Here is a 25,614-nt window from a genome sequence, read left to right as displayed (position 1 = left end):
AAAATGTGATTTTTTTTCATACATCCTTTAACACAATATATGAATGAATAAAAGATTACATAGGTATGCAGTTTTCATGGTTTGTTTCTCAAGATCCTTTTTCCTTTTGTTTAGTTTCTTATTTTGACACTAACATTGACTTAATATTCTGTATAAATACAGTATTCTGTATTCCTTAGTTATTTCACAGGTAACATGTGTGAAAATCCCAGATCACATGTGGATGACCCAAAGGACACAAATTTAATATTCCAGATCTTTTTAGACCAGTCTGAGGAGGTTTAGAGTGAAATGAAATATGGCACTTTTTGTGAACTGCATGAGAAGTAAAGAGGGGAGTGTAAAGCCTCTTGCTATCTTTAGTATCTCATTTTTGTGACATATTTTTCCCTTTATAATGAGCATTTACATTTTGAGAAGCCAGAAGTCAAGTCATTGTCTATAAACACACAATGTTAGAGGAGGTGTGAGCTCCTCTGACATCATTTTGATCCTATATGAATGACAGTAGTTGAAAGTTCACTGCTACTATTTTGAATCCTTTAAGGTAAACTCAAGTCAAAGAGAAGGCAGACAAAAAAGTTCAAAGGGGAAAAAAGTAGGAAGGAAAATGAGGGGATGCAACAGACAATTCTCAAGTAAAGCATGAAAAATAGGAAGAGTCAAGAAAAAAATGGGGGTGTAACAAGCTGGTAATGATGACACCCCCACTTCTCTATTAAATGGGGATACTGGCTGTGTAGGTTACCATTCCGTCCCTATCTGTTCATACTGGTCACCTCCTGTGCTGGTCTACCTTTCCTGTACTCAGTAGGATTAAGAAATTTTTGCCTCCTGGGGAAGGAGCAAATTTTTATATTAAACACAATGTTTAAATAGTGTATTTTTAAAAAATATATCATATATAGGTATGTATAGATATAGATATATGTGTAAGTATATAGAATCACAGAAAGATATAGGTTGGAAAAGATGTTTAATGTCACAGATTCCAGCCTAACACTGTCATGTTTACCACTAAACCACGTCCCCAAGTGCCACATCCACGCATCTTTTAAATATCTCAAAGGATGGTGACTCAACCTCTTTCCCTGGACAGCCTGTTTCATTGCTTGATAATCAATCTTTCAACTTAATTTCAATTTTCAATTTAAATCTTTCTCATGAAACTTGTCCCAGTATCCAACCTGAACCTCCCCTGGTGCAACCTGAAGCCATTTCCTCATGTTCATGCTTGCTGCTTGGGAGAAGAGCCTGATCCCCACCTGGCTACAACATCCTCTCATGCCGCTACAGAGAGCAATAAGGTCTCTCCTGAGCCTCTCTCCTCCAGGCTAAACAGCCTCAGCTCCCTCAGCCACTTCTTGTAAGACTTGCATATATATTAAGTATAATTTTTGCATATGTATGTAAGTATAATTTTTATATATACAAATACATTTAAAGAACAGGCATTTCTACTTTTATTAACTTGTGCTCGTTGGTAATGCTGAGCTGTTGCCTGAGACTACTGCCCATTTCAGGGTCTGTGTTTTAAGACAGTGTCTAGGTAACAAATCAGAGGTAGCGCCTTCTGTGTATGTATGCTAGCAGCTTTAGGGTTTTTTACAAGCTTGAAGAGGCCATGATTTCTGCAAACCAAGAAAATAACATCTATTCAAAAGAATTAGTCTATTACATGTTGATTTATTTTACAACAGAAGTGGACCCCTGTGGTGGGCAAATCACTACCACATACATTTCCAAGATAGTATGTGTCTCTGAGAGTAGCTACTGTGGGTAAGCCAGCTCGTGGCCAGCAGAATTATTTCTTCAGGTAAACTGAGAGGCAAGTGGAAAAACCTCTTACACTCTATGGCCTTGTTTGGCAGTAAGTGGAACAATTCTGTTCACCATGGATTTTATGGCTCTACCTAATGATCAGGAAAACTGAGTTCTTGAACATCTGTAAGTCAGGCGGAGAGGAGAGGAGAGGTGTTCCAAAGAACTGATCTCGCTCTTGTTTTGGATGGGCACTCAACTGTTTTAATCTGCACTAGAGTCTAATTGGTTAACTGGGAAAAAAAAAAAAAGAAAACTCCCATCATGGCTCAAAGGATATGAGTCCAAAGAGTCGTAATGCTCAATGGAGTGGCAAGCAAGTGTCAGGGCATTAGGGTGATTACAGACTTTCCATATTTCCAAGGAAAGTGGATTTCTTTGCTTGACTGGAGAAATAAGAACTCTCAAGCTGAAAAAGGAGGTCTCAGTAGACACTAAGTTGAGAATTTCAGCTCTATGTCATTTGAATTGATTGAAACATTGTCTTATTTTAGCTTGGTTTAAGTATGCTATTAACCTACAGTGCCCCCAAAAGAAAGCAATATTGTACTTCAAAGAATTCTGGAGGGTTTCATGTTGAAATCAGCTGACTTACTGTTCAAGGGGGAGGACAATAATGCTGGTTGTGTTCATGTTTCCTGTGAAGTATGTGAACTGATCCATCACTCAACTATTCTCTTAAATTATTTTACATGTTAAGAACAGCATTAATTACATTCCTCATTTACCTAGTTGAGTTAATCACATATTAAAATATTACTATGAGTGATACTGCAACAATAGGACAGCATTTAGCATCAAATAGCACTTCATTATAAGCAAGATTTCATTTTCATACTACTCCTGTGTCTCACAGTAAGCAACAAAAATACTAAAGAATTAGTAACAAAAGAAGGTATTGATTCAAGTTCCACATTTTCTTATAACATAAGCCAAATGCTACACATGTGTAATACCAGAAGATGTAAAGCAAGCATAGTTTCTTCCTATTTAGATGTGACAGTCTAATAAAATTAATTATTTTTAGAAAAAGTTTACTTTTAGAAAGGAAATAGCATTAGACAGAATGTCAGAAGCCTCAAGCTGACATTCACCAGGTCTTTACCAGAAGGAAAGGTAATTCTAGCTTTCTCAGTTTACAGCTGAAAGTTGTCAGCACCATCCAATGGCTACGTCCACCATTAATACTCATAATGCCTCTTAGACTCCAAAAACACCTTAGTAATCTACTTAGTGCATCTACTCTAGATTTCCAGACTAATAGCTGAGATTGGACTTTTAAGAAATTTGGCCCTATATTTATGTTGTTTTCATGTGATGGTGATTCTCTGAACCCAAATAATGCTGCCCTCTATCTTCTCTAATGTTGTACATGACCCAAACTCACTGTCCCTTTTCAGAGGCCTTCCTGGGGATTGTTTTAGGGTCTGCCTTTACACTGTTGACAACAACTTTTGTGTCATTCATTCACTCTAAAAGAGCCTAAAAATGAACGTTCCTAACCTTGTAAAGATTTCTCCAGACTCTGATGATGAACAGCATTTCTTTCATTTCCCTTCCACTAGCACATAAAGCTATTGAGGATGACAGTGGGAAGTTAGAATTGGCCAGCAGATTGGCTTGAGGAAGAAGAGCAACCCTACAATACACATAGCAGAGATTTTGTCAAATGCTGTATAAAAAGTAGAGCAGTGCAGTGAACATGAGATAACAATCCATAATCATGTCAGGATGCAAAGTTACTTAATTAAAAGAGAATAATAAGAGAAGCAATAAAAAAACCTGATCGATGTGAAGACTTTTCTCCTGTTTCCTAACTGAGACAGTACTGGCTATCCAGCCATAATACAGCACCATATATGCTAGCAAGGTACAAGATGGTTGCTAACTGAAAAATTGCTTGTTCTGCAGCAAGGAAGCCAGGTGATAAGTTATGAACCGTGGTATGAATTTAGTTGCTTGAAAAATGAAAACTGCTTTGAGAATTCAGATGCACAGATTTCAAGATTGCCAATGAAACAAAAATCTTGGTAGTTGCCCAGATAGCCAATTTTAACTTGGCTTTTCTGAAAAAAATTGTTACTGTCATTAACATGCCATGATTTCACTTAATAAATACAACAGAGTATTATTGAAAAATAAGCTGGAGTGTTTTGGAAAAGAACAGTTCAATGAGGTCACAGAGGGAAGGATAACCTCAGGGAGAAGAGTTAAGAATAGATCCAAGTAACTTTATACTGACCAGCCTACAGTCTGAAATATTTGTCCATGTAATTATTCTTGGGAGAGATACAGGACATGAAACTTACTTTTTTTTTTTTTTTTTGACATTTTGCTTACACTCAAGTATTAGATAATGTACATGGAGATCTAATTGATAAATGCTGTCTATTTATATTGGGTTGTAGGGGTCTGTCTTCTTCATGAAAATAATTGTAGAAAATCTAAAAGGCAAAAATGGATTTAGTCTGAATTTGTTTTTGACGTAAGAGAAAGAAATTACTCATTTAAATCACATTTTCTAGAAGTAATTCATTATAAACTGCTGCTAAGGAAACTAACATGCCATTTAAATATAACTGATTACTGTAATCCCTTATATTAACCCAGCAACTACATGTTTTGCAGTAAACATGATATTTAAAAGTAGTGAGAATGCTAAAAAAATCTCAGCCAGTAAAATAAGAACTCGTGCTCAGAATTCATAAAGGGTTTTTTTAGTGAGGTGGTAATTTTCTGATAATATCTACATTTTATAGTATGTGTATTTCAGAGTGTCCTGATACATCTTAATTTTTCAGGTAATTATACCTTATTTTATTTAGCACAGCCTCACTGTGTCTGTGGACTGAAAAACAAACAAACATCACTGTAGAAAGCCTGCAGTCTCAAGATTCACCTGGCAGAAATAATACTGGCAGCTTTACTACCAGTCTACTTTCCACATCTTTTATCTAAAATATAGACTGCAATGTATTTCCCATTTGGAAAAACTCCATGGTGCTAGCAGTAAACCAAGATCAACGTCTGAAAACATTTACCTCTTAAGCTCTGTCTTTATAACTATATGCCTTCCTCTGCTTCTTTTTACTAGCAATTACTGTACTTTTACCTCTCAAGAGAAACTATTCAAAGTCTTTATTTTTACATCCTGAGTCTTGCTTTAACCATTGGACCAGTCTCAGTTCCAAAGCCAAAGTTTATGTTTCTTTAAAATATCAAAGTTGCGTGGATTTTCATGTTTAGAGATGTTACGCGAGGCACCAAAATGGCAGGTACCAAATCATGCTGCAATTTCCTGTCAGGGCCAGTGCATGTAAACTGTGTGTCAGGATTAACCAAGTACCAAAGCCATCCTCAGTTGTGCAGTGCTTGAATCTGCAGCACCGAGGCAGTTTGAGACCAGGGGGCTCTCTGGTGCCACAGGAGGCTGCAGGAGAGCAGGTGAGAGCAGGCAGGCGCTGAAGCCGGCTGGGCACACATCACTGCCCCAGCTTTAGGGAGGGGCTGCACTCACCTCTGTCCTGCAGCTCCATGGCACTACTGCCTTTACTAACTGCAGTGACTGAATGGTAATGAACCCTCACAAAAGCAAGTCCTGAGAGAGCTTTTCTGCAACAAACAGAAAACCACAAGAAAACAAAATTGTCCACTGGCCATTCCAGTAGGATGCTTTAAAATGATGAAGTAAAAATTACTGCAGTTTTCTGGATCCTCTTTTTAGTGAAGTTAGATATGCAAAATATAATACATTAAAAATTTAGTTTATAATTGGTTTACCGTATAGACAGAATTTAAGAACAACAGATAATGTGTTTTTAATACAAAACTCAGGAGTAACTTCAGTGCTTAAAAAATAATAAAAAATATTATCTCTGTAGTTATTACTTCATTTGCACTAGGTCTCTTGGTACATCTAGAATCCAAACAGATGCCTTGAATTAATTGAGTAGACAGAAGTGATAAACTTTCAAAGCTCTGCTGACCTTGTAGTAACTATCACAAATTGCAGTACCTGAAGATCTTATTCTTTTGCTTTTATGGTTAATTTTATCTTTGGCTAAAGGTCAAAATCAGTCCATTCAATAAGCAATTTAAAATTAAAAGCTCTAATAACATTTCAGTGAAGTTCTGTCATTCTATTACATAAAGTGATTAAATGTATGTAATTATATTATTAAATTTTTTAATTATTGGTTTTCATATGTCAAAGTCTGAAAATACCCCATGCCATTGTCAGAATAGTGTGTTTAAGTACATTTTCTTACACAGATTTACTGATGCCTGTAGGTTCTGGACTGTGTTTGGTTTTAAGCAGATTATTTTTCATGGACTTTACCTCAAAAAGTCTTAACTGTGATGTAATGTGGTATTTGTTCTGAAGCAGAAAGAAATTTTTTAAAAATAGAAGTGTTAATCTTTTCATGCATGTTGAACTCAGGTCTCTGAGTACTTCCAACAAAATAATCTACCCTACAGGGTTGACTTATATTATACTGGCTTTATGTCATACAACTTTCTAAATACTACTTTTACAAGGTATGGATATAATGGTATCAGCTCAAATGATATTTTTAAAAATAAATATACTCAATGCTTTACACTAGGAAAGCTAAAATAACATTTTTAAAAGCAAATTTTGGGCAGTAAGGAGAATTTTTAAAGTATAAGAAGGAAATGTCAGTAATGTACTCTCAGTACTATTGTCAGTAATGCTCGATGTAGAAATCATTGAAGTAAAACCTAATTTCTGAATGGACAGAACAGAAAAAAACCTGACAGATTTGTTCATATATACCTTTTCACAAGTCAGGAACAGGAATCAGAAATTACAGTTCAAAATTAATCGAATCAAATTGGATTTAAATCTACCCAGATTTGTTAGAGGATTGTGTACAAACATTCCTTGAGTTTGAGCTCCCATTTATTTTATGAGCAAACACATACAGGTTTTCCATCAGCCCAGGTTCTCCAGGGAGAGCTTAGTCTTTACTGTGAGGGTCTGTGTGCAGGCAACAACATGTGCAGAGACCCCAACACCACTACTTTTGTAAGGTACAAGGCAGCCTGGAGAGACAAATCAGGAGACTTCATGGCTTGACTGCACTGTTACATATTCTGCCTTGTGGAGATTGTTGAATGAACTGAATTTAGTCCTTATTTAATACAGAATGCAATTTCCTGGGAAGTCAAACTGGAAGGAAAGCTCCACAATGGAAATTATTTATGGAATAATAATTGGACAATGGAAATTATTTATATATACATTGTAATACTAGAAGAAAAGGTGAACTAGAAAAACAACTCCAGGAGCAGGGAAGCAGAGGATAGAATAAAGAAGGGTTGAGCTGTTTTATTAAACTATAGCGATCAAAGATCACAAGTAATGCTTAACATTTTCTAAGATCAAATGAACAGCTTCCTAAAACTAGAGACTTGGAGACAGTGAATGTCTCCAGTGATCCCTTATTAATACAACTGCTTAAAAAAATGAATCTTAATACATGCAAGAAAAAATAAATCCTGTGTTCCCCTTTGTGAGCTTCATTTTGTGAAAAGTTATTTTCAAATCTTATGCCTAAGAGAAGGAATTACAACTCCTGCTGTACACAGGCAATTGCTTCAAGCCCAAAGTGCCTGAATCTCCAGGTTTTCTCTGTGGAATCCATTTAATCAATTGTTCAGATACAACAGACTATTGCAAGCTCGTACATGTTTAATGATATAATATGAGCTTCAGGGCAAGTTCACGAGGTGACAGTGGTCCAGCCTCAAAATAAATTGAGTTTCAGCTTTCTGTTCCTTTTCACTTGGCCTAAATCCCTTGAAGCACTGGGATGTTACAGAGAAGCACAACAGTGTACTTAGTAGGAAGGCTGAGGACACTGCATTTGAGGCATCTGCAGCTTTCTCTGGCTCAAAGACTAGGAAGAAAACTTAGTGTTCCCTATGGTAGGCTGGAACATGAACAAAAGGGGCAAAAAAAATCTTTATAATGCTGACAACATGCACAGGGAAAGCGTTCAAAAGCATAATAAGGGTTAAAAAAAATATTGTCTGTAGGAAGCTGGGGCAAAGAAACAAAACTAAGCAATGACATCTGCCAACTCCTTTCTGCTCATATATTCACTTCTATTCAGGATTCTTTACTGTGTCCTTTGCTGATGGCTGAGTGCTTGGCACCAGCCCTGCCTGTGCATTCAGATCTGTGAGGGAGCAACACTGAGCCTCTGTCAGAAATCTTAATTCCTCAATGCCCTAGGCAGGTCATGAGGGAGCCTGGTATCTGCCCAAGCAGCACGGGCACAGATTAATGATCACCTTCCCAAGTTTCTGGCCATTCCAGCACAGTCCTAGGCAGTTGCTGGCTGCTGTCCAGTCAGCAATTTTCCAGTTCAGAAAGCTGTGAGTAGCTGTGAAGAAACACAAATCACAACTATCTGTCCTCGGCCTGTGCAATAATAGCCCATGGTCAAAAACCAGCCAAAACCAGAAGATACCCAGGACTTCGACAATGCTATTTCACACTGGTGTCTGACATCTTTGCTGTTTATAAGGGCACTTGGCTAAACTTTCTGTACATTTTGGGGATCATAGCATGTTAGTTTATTCATAGTAATAAGTCAATATTGTGCTGTGTGGAGATCTTTACCAAAAAAAATTTGATTCATGTCTATTAATTAACATTATTCCAGATACTAATTAAATGTTTTTTAATATAATATGCTTGAATTCTTATCTGATGATGCATAATATATCCAAACCATTTGTTATAACTTTGATGACATCAGAGGCTTGTTAATGGTAACAAACATGATAGATTAGATTTGAATCCTCATCCTTTTATTTGCATTTTGTGGGAGGTTCTTCAAACTCAAAGCTTAAGTGGGAAAAAATCATCCCCAAAGTAATATGAAGATGAATGCACCCAGTACAGCTCTGCACACTATTTTCTTTTACTCTTATCACTATGCGGTCAGAATATATCTAATATCACGTGAATTCTGATCTAAGAGAATTAGATTTGTTCCATATCTAGTTAATAACTCCAGTGTTTTGGAATAGTCAAGCCTTAAGGTTGGAAAATTAAGATGCTGACCCAGCATACCATTAGCTTCAGATTATTAATGAAAATTTAAGTACATTAGCACAGTAATATAATGGAGCTTACTCTTCTTCAAAATTTCTGGACTCTTCATGAAAAAAGCTGTAAAACAAAATGATCATGGTACTCAAGAATAACAGTATTTAGTTAAGCTTACACGCTCCTACACAGTTTGTTCCTGACAAATGCTGGACTGGGCAAGATTGACTTAAGAAGGAAGCAAGTTGGGTATCAGCTATCCCAAGGTGAGGGAGTCCAAGACGCATGGGGAGGAGGCTGGTGCACACCACAAAGGCTGAGGAGGCAGCCGTGCTGTGGCAGTTCTGTGTTCCCCTTGGTGTGCATATTTGTCTTTGCTTAAGAAGTTTGCATGTAGGTATTTACTGAGATGCCCCTGATGTATTTTTAAGCCACCTCAGTTTGACTGGGTGCCTTTTCCTTGAAACAAGGTCTGGAACAGGACATTGGTAGGAGGCAGATTATTTCAGAGATGCCTTTTTACCAGCAAGGAAAAATAGAAAGAAGCTTAAACCACTGTATTACAGTCTTTGTATATTGCAGCTCCTGGGTGATCCAATACTCACAAAGCTTACTTTTGAAGGAAGTACCAGATATAGAGAATATTTTTTCTTTGTCTCACAGAGAAATTAACTGTAAGGTTTGCTACAAACACTGGATAAGCCACTTTTTGATGTGAAAATATTCTATCATTTTGGGTGAAGAGTTTCTACAGGTAAGACATACCCAATGGGCTCATGGTTTTCTTTTCTAAGAACCAAAATGAAGAGTTACTCACTAATGATCCCCTTCTGAAAGCCCAAGGATTCTCTTTTTGCTTAAAAAAGCCTAGGACAACATGAGAGAAAATGAGCAACAGCATCTGCTCTTCCTGGGAAGTCTGACAGGCAATAAAGGCAGCTGGATAGAATATTGAATATCAGAGGACCCTTGAGTCCAAGAATTCAGCTCTGGTGTGTGGCCTTGTGATCAGAAGCGAGTGAAGCTGTAGCTGTAAAATACAAAAGTGTTTGTTAGAGGTTTCCTAAGAGCTGCCAATACTTCATTTCTATGAAAGGCTTTTATGAAGGTTTAAGACTGCAAATGCTGGCAGGGGCTTCAAAGAACAGGACACTGCAAGGTGGTGAACATAGGGAAGGTAGAGGCTTATTTAGCACTTGTGTGCCACATAGATGCAAATCATTTCATTGTCTGTGTCTGCATTGTATTGTAAGCATAGCTTATTCTTCTCAGTGCTACCATATGGGGTGTGCTTTTGAACACTTTTTGACAGGTTTTTTTCCTAGAATTTGCTCTGTTTAATTCCCCTTTAGTTTTTCAATTACAGAGTGTTTTGGCAGAACAGGTTATAAGGGTTTGGTGTAGGCTTTTGGTCCATTTTGTTGCTTTATTGTGGGTGCTAGTTTGAACATTCACCCTGCACACAAGGACATGGAATGTTGTGTCTGGTATGTAACCATTTGCTCTAGCTTGGCCTGCAAATTCTGCTAAGAAGCAATCAAGGACCCAGCTGCACTTTTGGATATAACACAAACAGAACTCAGGATCAATGGGGCAAAGTGTGTAAGGAAACACTACAGTTGAGAAAGAAATAACAGTACATAGGACTCAGTTCTCCTTTGCAGTCTAATGATGTTTATGGGAATATCCCTGTAGCTAAAGTGGAGGAATCTCCTGGATGCACACTGTGCACTGCACATGTCTTTGCTGGGATGTAGAGATCATGCCATACATTTACACTCAGCTTTACTACCAACTGATTTTCTTGCAGGAGTGAGTCTTGAAGAAGGGGGTTCTAAGCCTGTCAGAGTCTGTCATGAACATGAAGGAGCATGTTCTGTACACCTGGCAGAAGAAGAACTTACATAAACTCAGTTTTGAGCTGTTCCAAATATGGCAGAACTTTGGCAGAGATTATCCCAAAATCTTAAAATTACTAAAATGCTAAAACAACAAAATAAAAAATTAAAAGGTTTACAGCTGATGTGTATAAGATTCAAAGTATATATCTGAAGCATGCCAGTAAAAAATATAAAAACATCAGTTGGACAAAACTAATTTATCAGATCATTGCAGCTCAAAATTGAGAATCAAGTATGACAGACATAGGGACATACATTCTTTTTTGGGTTGTCAGGGTGAAGGAATCATTTCTAGGTATGAGAAATAAACTAGTCATATAATATGGCAAGGATGCATGATCTCCAGAAGCATCTTTTTCCTATATGCTGTTTTATCTGAGGTGCTAGTTGAGAGTAAAACCAGAGATTGTCCTTGCTGATTGGCTAGGATCGGAACAGGATTTAGCAATTGCAAATGCTGGAAATACAAGAGCTGAGATATTTGTGCATACACATTTTTGGGACAGTCAGGGCATATGTAATATAGCTAATAAAATTAGTTCCAAGGTTATGCATGAGTCTGGAGATGAAAATGTTAGTGGTTTTCAAGAACACAAGGTCACAATATATTAAGTAAATCATCTAGTACCAAACACAGTTTGCCTGAACCCAGTAATGTGTAACCCAGAACTCCACTGAATGCTTGTCTAATCTTGCTGACAACTTGACCAATAATGCTATTTATAAAATGACCTACACTAAAAGAAGTGAAATACGATCAAGCAGTTGGCTTGCTCTGACTGCTGCAATAATGGTGGACAGTTTAGATGTGATCCACACATATCAAAATAGGATTTTTATTAACTGAGATTGGAGAACAGCCTTATTTAATATATATGCTCAATTTTCTTTTCACAATCCAATGTGCAGGAATACTTGTCCCAAATAGTACTGTGCCATGGCTCAATGTGGTGACATTTGAACAGTTTTCTCAGACAAACATACACAGCCAGGACCCAATAGTGAAAAGATGATAGAAAAGACAGCAGCAGCATCACACCAACCCTAACACTGAAATTTCCATCCTGAAGATCAAAATTAAGAAGACCTTGAAATAATATAGACACATCTCAAACATTATTCCAGATAAGGACCTAACAGTAAGTCTCCAGAGAAAAGCATCTGGGTCCTGCCTTGCAGTAGAACCTCTAAAGGAGCAGTGTGGTAACTTACATTAGCACTGGAGGTTTGTTATGTGTGTCAAGAACCAGACATTACAAAAGAAGTAGAAAATACCATGAATATTAAACTATTAGCAACTTAAAGAAGACATTACTGCCGTAGGACTCTGCAGTAACACTGCAGTTATTTAAATACCTGCCATCTACCAGATGTGACAGCCAGAGTATGTTCTGTTAAAGAGGCATCATCAGCTTTGGGGTGACTTTGTGTACTCTTTATACTTCATGTCACTGCAAGACCCAGTAAAAGTAGCAGGTTTGATCAGAGGAATTTGAGGATGTGAGGAATCCAGAAATAAAAAAATTTTTGTGTTCACAGGTGCCTTGGGCTCTGAAGTCCATTTTGGAGGGAACTCCTTGCATCACAGTATAATCATTTAGTATGCCAGGTATATCTAAGAGCATGTTGTTTGCTAAAACATGTTTTCTTACAGATATCTATGAATAATTAAGGTACAACTTTCAGAAAACATTGACAGTATTAAGTCTTTCTAAGGAAACCACTAGCTCATTATACATTTCATTGTTTGTATTTTCTTTTTTAGAATTAAGTTCAAGTGAAAGGAGACTAAAACTATAGTTACAGTATTTATGACTGTAAAAGGCAGAGTGTTACTGTGCAGCAAAATGTATGTTAAGTCTGATCAACTCTGTGACCAAGGGCACTCCTTGCAAAGCTAAAATGAAAACCCACAAGGATGTTTTGAGGACAGCAGTAAATCCAGATTATGTCTGTCTGTTCAAAAGAAAGCTTACAGGTATGAGGTATATGAAAAGATAGCTTTTTGAATACTCATTACTGGCTCTGATCTTTCAAGATGATCAATGCACTGCTTCCAATTTCAATAAAGAGATTTAAAAGGCAAGAAGAAAAAGGAAAAGGAAGATGATGAACTCACAGGGGCACCTCTTAAGTGAACAGACATTCCAATACGATTTTTTTAAAGACAATTGTTAATTTTTCAATTTATGACTGCTTTCTTTCTAAAGAAGCTTACACCAGTTTTTTTTACAGCTGGGAACGATAGTATTACTTGGAAAACATTTATAGATATAACTTCTTTTTAATAGGCAGCAAATTATTGCAACATGTTATGCAAAGGTTCTTGAATTTAAATGCAAGTGCACAGACAGAACACAGGAGGAATTGCAAGAACAAATCAAAGTACTGTAACGTAATTTAGCTTTTCTAGGTAGGATAGGCTGGATGTGTAAGCCCCCTTATATTTATTGTTAGGTAACAAATTTATTGCATTTTTGTTCTAGATTCTCTGTCTCAAATTTTTCTTTGCTCTTTTTTCTCCTTCTGGTAGATACCTCAAAATGTTGGCATCAGCAGCAGCAAACAGATCAGTAAATAAGCTTCACAGAGCACATACAGAAATACTGGAGGAAATAAACTTAGGCATGAATTCTACCCTCCTCCATTTTTCCAGTTATTACAGAAATGTGGGTTTGTGCCATATATAGATAATCTTGTTACAATGTAAGCTGCTGGAAATGGCTGTAATCATTCTGCCATTGTATAAAGGCAGGGATTTTTTTTTTGTGATGAATGGAACAGAGCTAAAATCAGGGTTTTTTTCCACAAGATATTACTAACAAAGCTGAGGAAACAAGAAGTCTTAGCCCATGAAAACCAGTATGTTTGGTTTGGAACATGAATGACAAGACAAGGAGTCTCAAAGCTCTTCACAAAGATAGCAAGAATATTTCCTACTCTCAAAACATTCTTACTTGAAGGTTTTCATTGAAACCTCCTCTTAAGCACTTAGTAAAATGACTTAAAATGACTAATATTAAAAAATATTAGAAGTTACTAGAAAGCAATACTTCTAGGAAACCAGTGAGAACAATTCTTTACATGTTAACAAAACACTGAAAAAGGACAAAGAGCAAATATTATTTAAATGCACTGTTTTATCCTAAGCAATATATTTAAAGAAAGAAGTATTTATTACGTCAAAACTAAATACAGTATTAATTTTAAAAATACAAATGTATGTGTAAATATGTTGTCAAAAAAGGGACTCTTGTAAATTAACTGAAGAATTGTATCCCTTCTCTGTCACTGAGAAGAGCTCTCCACATTTCCCTGTTGTTCTTGTCTGATTGTGTGGAAACAAAATGCTACCTGCTAGTAATCTGAAAACCACATCATATGAAATTGTTTCAGTAATGGAAGATGTATGTGCATCAAACTACCAACCTGTTTAAAAGTGCTTGAAAACATATTCTGAAGAGAAATTTACATTTCTGCATTTCTGTGCAAAAAGTATAGAGCAAAAACTGTAAAATGTTCCTATGGAAGTGCTGGCTTTCTGTTGTTTTTCCCCCATTTATCTTAAGAAGGAGGCTGCCAGGTCGAGGTGTGAAGCAGGCCCTGCCTCTTCCTGCTTTGAGAGCAGCTGGGTTTCTTCTCTTTTGTGAATTTTAACCTGACATTTCAATCTAAGTAAGAAACACCAAGAACATACGGGTGACTTTGTCTCCAATGTCTCTGTTGCACACAAATCCTTCAGTGGTTTTAAATGATGCCACATTCTGTGATAGCAGGGGAAGGAGGGGAGGGTTGCTATTTTGATGTGGTTTGTTATATTAATTACGTGTATTATATTTTGATTATATATATTTTATTATATTCCATTTTTAATATTGTATCATTTTCTATTATATTTTGCTAATACAGTATTATGTTCAAAAGATGTATGAGTAAATCCTGACATTTCCTTAATTGCAGAAGTTCTAGCAAGGATAAGTTATTGATGAATAATGTATCAATAGTGGGAGAAAAAAAATCCCCCCCTCTTTATAGTAGGGAATGCTCCTTTAATTTTGTCCTTAACAAAAAATTTACACAATTTTGAATGTTTTTTCTCCCCTGGAACCTGAGCACTTGTATGGAACCTTAATCTTAGTTATGGTGAAAAAGAATCCATACTGCCTACATCATATTTGAGTTATTATTTAACTGACTATGGCAAAAAAAGCATGATGCAGTCTTACTTACAGTGGTCCTGTTGCAAGTGGGGTATCTCCATCCAGTGAACTGCATGATTCCAGCATGACTGGGAGCAGAATCTGGCACTTGTGCTCCTGTTAATATTAATGTAATGAAGTATTTCAATGCACACAAGAATTTAAAAATATTTATAGAAGCATTTAATGCTATTAAGATTCATTGTATAGGCTTGACTTATACATGTAACTAGAAAACAATACTATAAAATTTAACTAATTAACTAAAATTCCCAAATATTTCACAAGGCTAAGACTGATATCCAGAAATATTCCATAGGATCCCATTCTGAAATTCTTTCCCCCAAAATAACATTGCATTCCTTAATACTCCTCATTTTTCCTGGTCCTTTTACCCTTCTAGTTAACTAGATATTCATATTTTTTTTCTGACTACTGATTGCTTTTTGGTTCCAAAATCAGAATTAGTCTTAGGGATGATTTAATGTCAACATTCCAAAGGAGCTAAGAAAACATCCTATCTTTGTTTGAAATGCTTATATTACAAGTAATATAAGCCAACAGATAGAAATTATGCCAAATACGCTGCATCTTTCAAAGTTTCCATTGCCAAGAGTACATTTTGAACTGGCCAAGTTCAAATGGGTTTCTTTTTATTTCTGAAAGAAGACTGTTGGAAAAGTTGTGTCCAGCTTTTTTGAAAGCATTCAGCTGAAAATCATAAAATGCTTTGTTTGTGATTATACTAATGTACTCCATATTGCCATCACTTTCAAGTCCTATGGACAATTATGGCTCTAGCAGGGATTATTTCCTGTTTGGAAGAAACTGAGTAGATAAAGTCATTGGGTATTTTATTCTCTTTACAAACAGACTAGTATCAAAAGCAATGCACAGTGTACTGCTCACAGGGCTGGCATGACATCCCAAGAGCCCCAGAAACCAATTTGTTTCAACCTCCAGCAGCTCAATTTCCTCTCCCACTGTTTCAAGAACTCAGACAAATTCCTTCCTTCATGTAGTTTTGCTGAAACAATTTGTTACTGTAAGCTGAGATGAACTTAGTACTACGTCACTTCCCCTTCTCCCACGTATTAAATCTTGTTAGACAGATTTTGTTTTCCATTAGTATTTCTCTGTTCACCTTAATAAGGGCTGCTGAATATTTCTTAAGTGATAAAAATAAAATGGGATTTTCACAGTATTGTCTTGGAAAAGGCTTTTTGTCTACTGTAATGCAAAAAACTTTTTCATGCAAGTCCAATGTTTCTTAACACCTTGCTGATGTAACTTTGAGACACCTAAACTTGTGAAAAGGGGAGCCCTGATCTCTAGCTCAAGCAGTCAATAGGGTTTTTCCCCCCCATCCCCCAGGACTACTGCCTGAATGACACAATTCCATGGCTGCTTTACTGCAAGATATATGGGCAGTATATAAGTGCTGATAAGTGTGATTGCACTTCCTTTTCCCAGATTTGCATGGCAGTGCAGTACATCTGGCTAATCCAACTGATTTTTGCTCTTTTTTTGATAGTTTGGGGTTTTTTTAGCCAGATTAGTCCATGATCCAGTTTATCATCTTGTGACCGTGGTCACAAGGGTTTTCAGGATGAGAGAGAGACGAGAATGTTGATTCCATGATCAGAAGGCTTGTTTTATTATTTTATGATATATATATTACATTATGACTATACTAAAAGGAATAGAAGGAAAAGTTCTCAGAAGGCTAGCTAAGCTAAGAATAGAATAGAGAAGAATGATAACAAGGAGCTCTCTCCGACTCTGTCCGAGAGAGCTCAGTCCTTGATTGGCCATTAATTGTAAACAGCCAAGATGGGCCAATCACAGATGCACCTGTTGCATTCCACAGCAGCAGATAACCATTGTTTACGTTCTTTTTTTGGGGCCTCAGCTTCCCAGAAGGGAAAATCCTAAAGAAAGGATTTTTATGAAAAGACGTCTGCGACATCATCTGGCTGTACAAATGACAGTGGGGTGATGTAGGGTTGGCCATGAATAAAGGGAGCAATGGGAATCACACCTTCAGTGAGGGGTGGCATTCCAAACAGGTCAAGGTGACTGTTCAGCTACAGCTGAAGTACAGCATCATGCCTTGATGGAGAAAAGGAAGAAGGGAGAATGAGATGAGGTTAACTCACCACAAAGTTAATCCCATATATTCCCCAAACACTTGGCAGTGAACAATGAATTCAAATTTTCAAACTGAATCCATTTGTATCATGTTTCTTCCTTTTACCCAAATGTATGAAGTTCAATTAATGACTTGTATTAAATAAATGAGGTAGAACAATAATGGATCAGAGCAGCAGAATTACAATGACAGAAATGCTCACATTTAGAGGGAGGCAGAAAGCAATAGTAATCTTGAGAGAGAGATAAAGGGATAGAAAATGGAAACAGCACAGCACATCTATAAATAACTTCCAAATGAGTATGCAGTATACGGATATGAAAACATCTTTACTCATGCAGAGCTCCTAACATATCCTCTAGGCAGAACAAGCACTCAGCTAACAGATACTCAATATTTCAGGTCCGGGTTTCTAGTAAACTGCAGGTGATGGAGTTCTTATAATCTGCACCCCTATAAACTATTTAAGTTTAAAAAGCATCAAAAAGAAATACAGAAATCTGCAGGGATGGTTAAAAAGAACAACAAATAGAGAAAAACATAATACTGTCAGGCATGGAGAGCCGAACATTAAAGGAATTGTAGGGGGAATAGTCCCAAAGTAAATCCATAGCATGCATGTTGTAGGGCAATCTCTATTGTGAATTATTAATGTGAGTTATAGAGTATAATGTCAATACTAAAATCTAAAGAAAAAATACAGCACATTAAAAATACTACTTTTGCAGCCATTGAGATACAGATATTAATGTTTGTCAACATTTTTAACCTAATTATTTATTACATTCTGCAAACATCTATATTTTAAATCCACAAGGGGATGGCTTCATCTATTTCTGTTTTCTAGTAGTGATTCAAAAGGCCTTATAAATATTCAGAACATTTAAAAATGCTAAATTATATTTTTTTAAGTAAATAATTTTTATTTTTCTTTCCAAAGTAAAAAATATTTTTATTTTTGAATAAATAATATATCACCAGGCAGCCAAAGAAGGTGATTTTCCTGCTCTGCTCTGATGTAGCCTCATCTTGAATATTCCATGCAGTTTTAGGCACCACAATATAAAAAAGGCATTAAGCTTTTGGAGATTGCCCAAAGAAGCACAATAAATATGGGGAAGGGGCTGAGAGGAGCTGTATGAGGAGCAGCTGAGGTCACTTGGCCTGTTCAGCCTGGAGAACAGAGACTGAGGGGAGACCTCATCACAGATCTACAACTTCCTTGCAAAGGGAAGAGGAGGGGCAGCACTGATCTCTTCTCTTGGTGACCAGGGACAGGAGCCAAGGGAATGGCCTGAAGGTGTGTCAGGAGAGGTTTAGGTTGGACATCAGGAAAAGATCTTTCACCTAAGGGGTGGTCAGGGTCCCTGTGGAAGTGGTCACAGCACCAACCTGACAGGGCACAAGAAGCATCTGGACAATGCTCTCAGGCACATGCTGTGACTCTTGGGAATGGTGCTCTGGAGGGCCAGGAGCTGGACTTTGATAATCCTGATGGGTCCCTTCCAACTCATTCTATGATTCAATATTACTGTTTTGTAATACATGTGTTTTAATGTAATTAATATTGATTTCATATCTACAGCATATATTCAACACAATTTGCAGAAGTGCTGAGCATTTGTCATTCTTTTGGTAATATTTATCTTTCGTAAGGTACAGGCCCTTTGAGCACAGCCTATGTAACTTCATGGAGCACTCCAGTGAAGATAAGCAGAAGTGAGACATGAATAAGCCTCTAGGGTTTGTTCCTTTCTTAGCCAATTCCTAACCTGAATTTGGTGCTCTTCTTCAAACTGTGCTCCAATCTGCCTTTCTAGAGTTCTGCTATTGTCCCTTCCCCATATGACAGATGAGTACTAGGATGATGTTTCTTAACTCCTCAACAAATGAAGAATGACTTAATAACACAACAAGAAAAAAAGGAGGGTAGTGCTATTAGTATTTAGAAAACCTGCAAATCTTGGCTGAGACACGCAAACTTCCAGTTTCCCATAGCCTGAACACTCAGAGATGAGAGACATAATCTGAAGCAGTAGCAGAATCCTGATGTTTACAGGACACTGCTCCTTGTGCAGAGCTTATGTCTTAGAACACTACTGTTTCAGTCAAGTCCCTTAAAAACTTGAGTCTGTCTTTTATTATGATGCTGCAGCAGCAAGAACAGGGTAGAAAATATACTCTGAATTCCAACATTACTGAAATAAGAATTTTCTCGATAAATAATGTATCAAAACGTGGAGGACTGGATGAAAGGGAAAACTTGAAAACATGCTGTGCAGTGTTTAAAATACCATGAGCTCATACTTGGAACACAATCATTATCATTTTTTTATGATTCTGTGATGGGAGGCTGTAGAGGGTGCAGCCAGTCATGGAAACATGAGTCCTCACTTGCCAATTAGTCCAACATGAAAATACTTCACATTTTTTAAGGGAAGAGTAAATTCTAATAGGTGGCTTATTCTGTCTCCATATCAAAACAGTTTCAAGGCACTAATCACAGCAGTGTGCTGTAATTATTTGATTCAAACTACATTTAAACTATCACTATAGAGACAGAAAATATCTAGGCAGATGCAAGTATCTCTTTGCTGGCATTATTGCAGTTGCATAGCAGCTTCCTGATATACTGTGGATGAGTTGGTTTTTTCCTTAGCTAAACTAAACTGTGTTGAAGGAAATTTCACATTTTGAAGAGGTAGCTGAGAATACAGTTCAGTTCTTCATTGCCTTGGTGAAGCCATGATACAGCCTTGTAAAGACACACGTGCTCAACTCTTACAATTTACAATATTGCTCAGTAAATAAGAACACCACAACATTAGGAGTATGGTGAGGTTTCTTGCAATGGTAAAGTTTCCTAGAAAGTGAAAACTTTAATTTATTCAGTTATGATAAACTCTTGTTATTTACAGTATAAAACTGAAAAACATCATATAAATATATATATGTATAATATAATATATATATAATATATACAATATACATTATATGCATTATATATTATAAATATATATAATATATAATGTATATAATACATATAAATTCTATAATAGATACATAAATTTATAATATATTCATGCAATTCAGCACCCTCCATTAAAAAAAACCCAAAACATTAATTAGGAAAAAAAATCTTGTTCTGATTTTTTGTTTTATGGAGGCAACATAAGAAAAATAGCTTCTAGCAGCAGGCAGCCTGGTGTGAGCAGCCATAAAGATGACCTGGTTATAAGGTTGGGACACAGCCTGTCATCTCTTTGACAGTGTAACTCCAAAAAATACTTCTGATGTTGCTTTTTGGCTCAGTTACTTTGCAGAGCCTGAATGCTTGAGAAATATAAAAGTGAATGCTAGAGAAATTGTGCTTGTCTCAGTGAGGATGTTTTCTGTCCTCTTGATATGGACAGTGAGTCTGTGAGTGCTGGTCTAGCTTAGGGGTGTGTTGAGCAACATCTTAATCATTTGGGCTCTCCACAGAGCTGATTAAAGCATTCTGACAAAATGTTCTTTTAGGAAGAAAATACATGTTCATCAAAATCTGTAAAACAACAAATACTTGTAAAATATGGTTTTTAATAACAAAGTGATGACTCTTGAAATTAGAGTTTATGATTTAACTACTTCAACTAGGAATATGCCGTAATCTGACATTTTTTAAAAAGGCAAACAAAATGCTGTGCATTCTTTGTTTTGAAACAGCTTTTTTTAAAGACATTTGTAAGTAAAATATGTAATTTAAAGGGTCAAAATCCTTTTGGATTTATTGATAGAAAATGGTTGATTAAAACAAACTGATTTTGGAAGGGATAAAGATTCATTCCATGACAAATTTCAGAACACTTTGGTTTCTATATTGGATCTCAAAAACTCTTCATTTAAAATTTAGCTTAGTGTTAAAAGTGTTAAGTTGCAGTTTAAACTAGAATTAATTACTGTCTTTAACAACTAAATACAATGCATTTGTATTGATACTTTAGACAAGAAGATAGCTGAATACATATGAAACCCACTGTTTCTGCAATTTGGGAATGAATCAGTAGGAGGACTGAACAAAGAAATATCATACAGTCAAGCTTCACATGACAGAACAAATGAAAATTCCTATCTCTACCAGAATACTGTGCAACATGAATCATAAGAGAGAAAATAAATAAGAAAGACAAAAGAGAGACAACAATACTGAGTGCTACATGTACAACTAAAGAAATAAAGGAAACAGAGAACCAACTATCACACTGGTGTAATGGCAGAGGACAAATTCTGCATAGAATCTGTAGAATGATTCAAAATTTACCAACAGCTTTGACTTCACAACAGAAGAAAAACCTCAGCCTTTGTTCATACTGCATAAAGTTTCCAGCACTCTGTAACATATCTCCCTCAGCCATTTGCAGAATACTGAAATAACTGCATTTTGTAATTTCAAAAATGCCCCAAATCTATGGAAATAATCAGATGTGTCTGTGAAAACCCAAACACATCAATGTTTTCTTTTTCTCCCTAGTGAATTTTGTGTTCTTCAGAAGGCACTAATCGGAGAGCAGTATGCTGTTCATAAACTGAAGGACCCAGCACACTCTACCAGCATGCTGAAAATCTGGAGCTGGAGGAATTAATTCTAATGCAAATGAGGGTAGGGTTTCCCTGCAGAAGAAGTCCTTGTTGAATCTGCCTAGACTGCCAACCTGTTTGCCATATGTCCAGCTAGGAATGTGGCAAAGGTAAGCAAGATTCTGAAAAACCCCAAAACTGTTATCTGCCTACTGTTCTTTTCAATGCATTTGGAGTCTAATTACCAGGATGTGAAGTGCTCTGCAATTCAGCCAGCACAGTCATCTTTAAAAGTGTGCTGATGTTGCCTGCATTCCACCTCAGATATCAGAATGAGCACAAATAATTTTTTTTCAGGTGAGCTTCCCAAAACATTCAATATCAGATGCTTGCTGCTGCAAATGAAGGCAGTAAGAGGCTGATCCCATATGGAAGTGGCATTGAGCCAACTGTGCATGTGAAACTCATGTGAAACTCCTGCCTCAAATGGTCAGTGAGGCATAATCCCTATTTGGAATTTTGTGACCTTACAGAAGGTTTGAATTCTCAACTTCCTTCAATGCACTAAGTTCAGCACTGGCTCCCACAACAGAATTGGGTATCTGATATCTTTCACCCCGTGCTGGATGCAGGCATTCAATCCTATGAATCAGAAGTGCTGTGACTGCCTTGTCACATGAGACAGAAGGGCTGCCATCGTTAGGATTGTGCTTCTCAGCAAGGCAGTGCTAAGAAGGAGGAGTCTGGAGGAGTGTGTGGCTGCAAAGTTGCAGTGGCCTCTTTTCAGCCTGGAAGCTGAAAGATTGTCTGGCTGACAGATCACAAAGAAAACTGCAGACTCAGGCATGTGGGATCCTGGTGCAGGACTGGAGCTGTGCTACAATTGTATGGTCTCAGTACCCTCTTCTGCAATGAAAGGGGAATGAAAGGGGAGAGGATCATGCTCAGTCTATGAGACTTCATATATAAGTCTCAAGAGCAGTAATCTCTATTTTTCTGTAATTTTTCTTTATTCTTTTTCTCATTTTCTAGTTTTTTTAATTTCTTTTCCCCTACAACCTTTTATGTTTTTTCCTGGAATGTTTCTCGTCTTCTCTGCTGTTTAAGTTGCCCACAGTTTTCAAAAACAATAGGGATTATGAGTCAAAAGAGAAAGATGCAATTAAGAACTAGTTACTCTTGCTGTCCAAGAAAAATAGAACACTACACAGTTGGAACTCAGAATAATAAAAGGCCTCTTTGCTAAAATGTTTTATTTGAAATCTAGTTGCTCTAGCAATGAGTTCTTTCCCAACAGAAAAACACACTGAGATGAAAGAAATCTTGGAAAACAGAATGACTTGACCAAAAATGCATTCTGAACAAAGTACAACGGTTACTCTCTCACTATTGCAGTCAAAGAGACAAAAGGGAAAACTGTGTGAAAAAAGCAGGCAAGAGAGCTACACCAAATACATCAGACTGAAGAGTAAAGAAGTACCTAGATAACAAAATTACAATGACCTGATTATAACCTTTAAATTTTTAATATGATTCAGTATAGAGTTCAGAGTTCAAATTTTATTTCTAGTTGCCAGCATTTTGCCTATTTGAGAAAAGACAGCAAAAGAAAAAGGAAGACTGAAAAGGACAACCTGAATTTCATCTGATATTGGACCAAGCTCCTAATTTTTTCCTGCATTTATCAACATGAAATGGGGAATAAAAATATTGTCTATATGTGTGATTGTTCAGTGGAGTTTAGGCTACTAAATGTGTTGGGGGAAAAAAGTTAATTTTCTTCCTTGCTATATTGCTTATTAGTTTTGTGGCTTTGCAGTCTCCTGTAGCAGCACCCTTATCAGATTATCTGCATGCTGAACTGTGGGCTCTCAAGAGAGAATAATTAAGTAAGGCCTTGAAAGCATCTTGAACTATGCTACCACAGGAAGGAAGAAAGCCACAGTGAGGTCCCTGCAAAGGCTACCCTGGACTCAAATCTGTGGCCAGTCTCATGACAGCCTCTCAGTAGAAACTGTCAGTTCTCAGTTTGCCCTTCTGTTCTTAGGGACAGCAAATATTATAGCCCTTCACAGCTGCACTTTCACATTTGCTTTTCATTTGCATTAAAGCAAATTTCTCATTCCTCTCATTGAACCATGATACAGGGATAGCTTCTTATAATTACTTGTTACTCTCAAATATATGCTTTTTTGAGTTACAAATATGTACTCTTAATTCAAACATCGTAGTTATCCTTACAGGAAATATTTGATGGTACTGCTAATTCTATGCTGTAAATTACCATATTTTAAATTTCAAGTATGTGGTCTATTGTGAATTATCTGTGACAGCAATTCCCTTTCCAGAGAGTGGTTTCAGGGTAAAAGGCAAAGTGTTAAATACCATCCCCAATGTGTTGAAGGATACTTAGTACTAACAAGCTTAAAAAGAAAGGTTGTGCTGTGTAATCTCTGAGACAAATGGTGTATTTGACAGAGCAAGTTTAAAGTGCTATGTCTTACTGGCAGTGTAAAATCACAAAGAGCAGTGCTTTCAAATGGATTCTTTGGCATGTACATACAGCATTTCAAAAAGTATTATCCTTACAATCCCCTATTCAAAAGTATGCATTAAAAAAGGCTGACTGTTCAGAACAAAAAGCAATATCCTCACACCGTTTTCACAGAATTGCTGTTTATGCATTGGAAGGCAATAAACTATTTTTAAAATTCTATAAGGCACTATGGGGATAGTCATTATTTATCTATGAATAGTTATTGTATTGGGGTCATTTCAATTTATAACGTTATCTCAAATACTTTCCACTACTACTTTCTAAATTTTGAAGGGACATCCTTTCCAATCCTTTGCATTTTTCAAAATTGTTGTAGCATTTGCTTTTAGTTCACACAAAAACTTCATTACTGGTTAAAATTGAGTCTTTGTTTACAGTGTATCACAGAAACAAAATGAATGGTTTTGATAAAAATATACTGTTTCAAATGTTAGGGTAGGGAGAAATAGATTTGATTTACAAAAGAGTCCTTCAAGTCTCTTTGCCTTTGCTAGTATGAATATAGAATAGCTTTTAGTACTGTCCAGCAGTAAAGGAGAGAACAGAACAGGAATTCCTCCCATTGCTATTTGGATGTGTATAAAGATAGCACAATTTTGGTTAACTGAGTTTAGAGAGAGCTGTAACTTTGCAGTGCCCCCAAGAATCAACCAAAGCCTTTTTTTACTACTTTCTTAAATCAAAGTAATTGTATAAATCACTGAGGCATCAAGTTTGAAAATATTTCATAAGTCTCATATTTTTAATTTTAGAAAGTACCCTAGGAATCAGTTAGAGATACTACACAAAGAAATAGCCTTTGGCAGGATGAATTAAAGTCTAAACTCTAGATAATCTGTGGCTTGAACACAAAATGGAATTTTCAAAACTGAAGATCTACAGCTTGTATTGTTTGTGCAGCTGTTAATGGTATCAAATCATGAGTTCATTACAACTTTCTGATAAATTGTCTGATAGATGGTAGATTGAAAAAGCAGGGAAACATCATAAATAAAACTACTTTCAACAACACAGCATGAATGGTCAATGAAGGATGACTTTCCTTCACAACTTTTAATTTGTTCCTTAATGAGTTTCAGTGGACAGGACAATATAATTCTTATAAAAAAATAGAGGGGCAAAGCGATAACCTGGCATATACTCTGATTCTGTCTGCTCCTAGATTTTTAAGTAGTAGTTAGATTTTATTAGCTGCAAAGGAACTATCCATGTTTTGGTTACCTTATTACTATAGATTGCACTGAATTATTGATCACCTTATTACTGATAAGGCTGCACTCAATCCCACAATTCAGTGCTTCACTCTCTCTTCCCAAAAGGACACAACAGATCTGTGCTTTGTA

General features: G+C 36.5%; 1 protein-coding gene and 1 long non-coding RNA gene across 8 annotated transcripts in view; one reads left to right on the top strand and one right to left on the bottom strand.

Moving 5' to 3' along the window:
- B3GALT1 (beta-1,3-galactosyltransferase 1) overlaps nt 1–25,614 on the top strand; it is a 172,888-nt gene that overhangs the window by 36,176 nt on the left and 111,098 nt on the right. Inside the window, exon 2 of one of the 5 annotated variants that reach the window (XM_064718326.1) lies at nt 21,668–21,884. The exons of the other annotated variants lie outside the window; for them this stretch is intronic. The gene's annotated coding sequence lies outside the window, so the exon portion shown is untranslated. The remainder of the gene's footprint in view (nt 1–21,667; nt 21,885–25,614) is intronic. 5 annotated transcript variants of the gene reach the window in all.
- LOC135450292 (uncharacterized) overlaps nt 8,996–25,614 on the bottom strand; it is a 108,667-nt gene continuing 92,048 nt past the window's right edge. The window contains exons 3-5 of one of the 3 annotated variants that reach the window (XR_010441000.1): nt 17,047–17,117; nt 15,037–15,122; nt 8,996–9,935 (exon numbers count right to left, since the gene is read on the bottom strand). This is a non-coding gene — a long non-coding RNA (uncharacterized LOC135450292). Of the gene's footprint in view, nt 9,936–14,339; nt 14,571–15,036; nt 15,123–17,046; nt 17,118–25,614 lie in introns of those variants that run through there. The other 2 variants (XR_010441003.1, XR_010441004.1) reach the window with 2 other exon arrangements.

Source organism: Zonotrichia leucophrys, chromosome 7 (assembly GCF_028769735.1).
Source record: "Zonotrichia leucophrys gambelii isolate GWCS_2022_RI chromosome 7, RI_Zleu_2.0, whole genome shotgun sequence".
Taxonomy (NCBI): Eukaryota; Metazoa; Chordata; class Aves; order Passeriformes; family Passerellidae; genus Zonotrichia; species Zonotrichia leucophrys.
This window is presented reverse-complemented; position numbering and strand designations above follow the sequence as displayed.